The sequence below is a fragment of the Equus caballus genome, unplaced genomic scaffold (genome assembly GCF_041296265.1).
Source record: "Equus caballus isolate H_3958 breed thoroughbred unplaced genomic scaffold, TB-T2T haplotype2-0000440, whole genome shotgun sequence".
NCBI classification, from domain to species: Eukaryota; Metazoa; Chordata; class Mammalia; order Perissodactyla; family Equidae; genus Equus; species Equus caballus.
Genome location: NW_027222395.1, coordinates 7,269,864 through 7,274,763, shown reverse-complemented (window position 1 = coordinate 7,274,763; position 4,900 = coordinate 7,269,864).

Sequence of the window (4,900 nt, the reverse complement as noted above, 5' to 3'; positions counted from 1 at the left end):
CGGACATGCCGGAACCACCGGCTCGACTCGCCGGAACCATTGCCGGACATGCAAAATCACCTGCCGGCTACGCCAGAACCACTTGGCGAACACTCCGGAATCACCTGCCGGGCATGGCGGAACCACCTCTCAGACATGCCGGAACCACATGCCAATGAAACCGCAAGCACCTGCCGAGCACGCCAGAACGACCTGCTTGACTCGCCAAAACCTGTCGGGCATGCCAGAACCAACTCTCAGACGTGCCAGAACCTCGTGCCGGTCACGCCAGAACCACCTGCCGGACACACCGGAACCACCGGCTCGACTCGCGGAACCACCGCCGGACATGCAAAATGACCTGCCGGCTATGCCAGAACCACATGGCGAACACTCCGGAATCACCTGTCGGGCATGCCAGAACCGCCTCTCAGACTTGCCAGAACCATGTTCCGGACACGCCGGTACCACCTGCCGAGAATGCCGGAACCACCTGATCCACTCCCCAGAACCACCTGCTGGACACGCCAGAATCACCTGCCGACTACGCCAGAACCACTAGGCAGACACTCCGGAACCACCTGCCGGGCATGCCGGAACCACCTCTCAGAGGTGCCAGAACCACATGCCGAACACTCCGGAATCACCTGCCGGGCATGGGGGAACCACATCTCAGAGATGCCAGAACCACATGCCGGACACTCCGGATTCACCTGCCGGGCATGACGGAACCATCTCTCAGCCGTGCCAGAACCATGTTCCGGACACGCTGGTACCACCTGCCGATCTCGCCGGAACCACCTGCTGGACACGCCAAAATCACCTGCCAGCTACGCCAGAACCACACTGCAGACACTCCGGAATCACCTGCCGGGCTGGCTGGAACCACCTACCGGTCACGCCAACATCGCCTTTCACCTACGCCAGAACCACTTGGCGGACACTCCGGAAACACTTCTCCGGCCGGCCGGAGCCACCTCTCAGACGTGCCAGAACCATGTGCCTGAGATGCCGGAACCACTCCCCGAACAGACCGAAACCACCTGCCAGACCCGCATGAACCCCCTGGCGAGCACGCCTGATCCACCTGCTCAACTAGCCGGAACCACCTTCCTGACACGCCAAAAGCAACTGCCTGCTACGCCGCAACCATTTGGTGAACTCTTCGGAATCACCTGACGGGATGGCTCCAGAACCACTCGGCAGACACTCCGGAACAACCTGCCGGGCATGCCGGAACCACCTCTCAGAGGTGCCAGAACCAAATGCCGGACTCCGGTATCACCTGCAGGGCATGCCGGACCCCCTGCCGGACATGCCGGAACCACCTTCTCGACTCGCCGGAACCATTGCCGGACATGCAAAATCACCTGCCGGCTTCACCAGAACCACTTGGCGGACACTCCGGAAACACCTGTCGGGCCGGCCGGAACCACCTCTCAGACGTGCCAGAACCATGTGCCTGAGATGCCGGAAACACACCCCGAAAAGACCGAAACCACCTGCCAGACCTGCCTGAACCCCCTGGCGAGCACGCCTGATCCACCTGCTCAACTAGCCGGAACCACCTTCCTGACACGCCAAAATAACCTGCCAGGTATACCAGAACCACTTGGTGGACACTCCGGAATCATCTGCCGGACATGCCAGAACCAGCTCTCAGACTTGCCAGAACCATGTTCTGGACACGCCGGTACCACCTGCCGAGTAAGCCGGAACCAGCTGATCCACTCCCCAGAACCACATAGTGGACACGCCAAAATCAACTGCCGGCTACGCCAGAACCACTCGGCAGACACTCCGGAATCACAGGCCAGGCATTCCGGAACCACCTCTCAGAGGTGCCAGAACCAAATGCCGAAGACTCCGGTATCACCTGCCGGGCATGCCGGACCACCTCTCAGAGGTGCCAGAAACACATGCCGGACAGTGCGGAATCACCTGCCGGGCATGCTGGAACCACCCGCTGGACATGCCGAATTCACATGCCGGACATGCCGGAACCACCGGCTCGACTCGCCGGAACCATTGCCGGACATGTATAATCACCTGCCGGCTATGCCTGAACCACTTGGGGAACACTCTGGAATCACCTGCCGGGCATGGCGGAACCACCTCTCAGACATGCCGGAACCACATGCCAATGACACCTGAAGCACCCGCCGAGCATGCCAGAACAACCTGCTTGACTCGCCAAAACCACCTGGTGGACACGCCAAAATCACCTGCCGGCTAGGCCACAACCATTTGGTGAACTCTTCGGAATCACATGCCAGGCTGGCTGGAACCATCTGCCGGTCACGCCAACATCACCTGCCAGCTATGCCAGAACCACTTGGCGGACACCATGGAAACACCTGTCGGGCCGGCCGGAACCACCTCTCAGACGTGCCAGAACCATGTGCCTGAGATGCCGGAACCACACACCGAACAGACCGAAACCACCTGCCAGACCCGCCTGAACCACCTGCCGAGCACGCCGGAACCACCTACTCGACTCGCTGGAACCACCTACCTGACACGCTAAAATCACCTGCCGGGTATGCCACAACCACTTGGTGGACACTCCGGAATCATCTGCCGGACATGCCAGAACCAGCTCTCAGACACACCAGAACCACGTGCCAGACACGCCGGAAGCACCTGCTGAGCATGCCTGAGCCAAATGCTCGACTTGCAAGAAAAACCTGCCAGACCCACCAAAATCACCTGCCGGGTACGCCAGAACCACGTGGCGGACACTCCGGAATCACCTGTCGGGCATGCCGGAACCAACTCTCAGACGTGCCGGTCATGCCAGAAGCACCTGCCGGACACGCCGGAACCACCGGCTCGACTCGCCGGAACCACCGCCGGACATGCAAAATGTCCTGCCGGCTACGCCAGAACCACTTGGCGAACACTCCGGAATCACCTGTCGGGAATGCAGGAACCGCCTCTCAAACTTGCCAGAACCATGTTCCGGACACGCCGGTACCACCTGCCGAGTATGCCGGAACCACCTGATCCACTCCCCAGAACCACCTCCTGGACACGCCAGAATCAGCTGCCGGCTACGCCAGAACCACTCGGCAGACACTCCGGAACCACCTGCCGGGCATGTCGGAACCACCTCTCAGGCATGCCGTTACCACTTGCCAATGACACCGGAAGCACCTGCCGAGCACGCCAGAAATACCTGCTTGACTCGCCAAAACCACCTGCTGGACACGCCAAAATCACCTGCCGGCTACGCCACAACCATTTGGTGAAATCTTCGGAATCACATGCCGGGCTGGCTGGAACCACCTGCTGGTCACGCCAACATCACCTGCCATCTATGCCAGAACCACTTGGCGGACACCATGGAAACACATGTCGGGCCGGACGGAACCACCTCTCAGACGTGCCAGAACCATGAGCCTGAGATGCCGGAACCACTCCCCGAACAGACCGAAACCACCTGCCAGACCCGCCTGAACCCCCTGGCGAGCACGCCTGATCCACCTGCTCAACTAGCCGGAACCACCTTCCTGACACGCCAAAATCACCTGCCAGTTATACAAGAACCGCTTGGTGGACACTCCGGAATCATCTGCCGGAGATGCCAGAACCAGCTCTCAGACACACCAGAACCACTTGCCAGAGACGCCGGAAGCACCAGCTGAGCATGCCTGAGCCACCTGCTCGACTCGCAAGATACACCTGTCGGACAGGCGTAAATCACCCGCCGGGTACGCCAGAAACACTTGGCGGACGCTCCGGAATCACCTGTCGGGCGTGCCGGAACCACCTCTCAGATTTGCCAGAACCATGTTCTGGACACGCCGGTACCACCTGCCGAGTATGCCGGAACCAGCTGATCCACTCCCCAGAACCACCTAGTGGACACGCCAGAATCAACTGCCGGCTACGCCAGAACCACTCGGCAGACACTCCGGAATCACATGCCAGGCATTCCGGAACCACCTCTCAGAGGTGCCAGAACCAAATGCCAGAGACTCCGGTATCACCTGCCGGGCATGCCGGAACCACCTCTCAGAGGTGCCAGAACCACATGCCGGATACTCCGGAATCACCTGCCGGGCATGCTGGAACCACGTGCTGGACATGCCAGAACCACCTGCCGGACATGCCGGAACCACCTGCCGGACATTCCGGAACCACCGGCTCGACTCGCCGGATCCATTGCCGGACATGCAAAATCACCTGCAGGCTACGCCAGAACCACTTGGCAAACACTCCGGTATCACCTGTCGGTCATGCCGGAACCACCTGCCGGACATGCCGGAACCACCGGCTCGACTCGCCGGAACCATTGCCGGACATGCAAAATCACCTGCCACCTACGCCAGAACCACACGGCAGACACACCGGAATCACCTGCCAGGCTGGCTGGAACCACCTGCCGGTCACAGCAACATCACCTTTCGGCTACGCCAGAACCACTTGGCGGACACTCCGGAAACACCTCTACGGCCGTCCGGAAACACCTCTCAGACGTGCCAGAACCATGTGCCTAAGATGCCGGAACCACTCCCCGAAAAGACCGAAACCACCTGCCAGACCCACCTGAACGCACTGGCGAGCACGCCTGATCCACCTGCTCAACTAGCCGGAACCACCTTCCAGACACGCCAAAATCACCTGCCAGGTCTACCAGAACCACTTGGTGGACACTCCGGAATCATCTGCCAGAAATGCCAGAAACAGCCCTCTGACACACCAGAAACACGTGCCGGACACGCAGGAAGCACCTGCTGATCATGCCTGAGCCACATGCTCGACTTGCAAGAAACACCTGCCAGACACGCCAAAATCACCTGCCGGGTACGCCAGAACCACGTGGCGGACACTCTGGAATTACCTGTCAGGCATGCCGGAACCAACTCTCAGACGTGCCAGAACCTCGTGCCGGTCACGCCAGAATCACCTGCCGGAC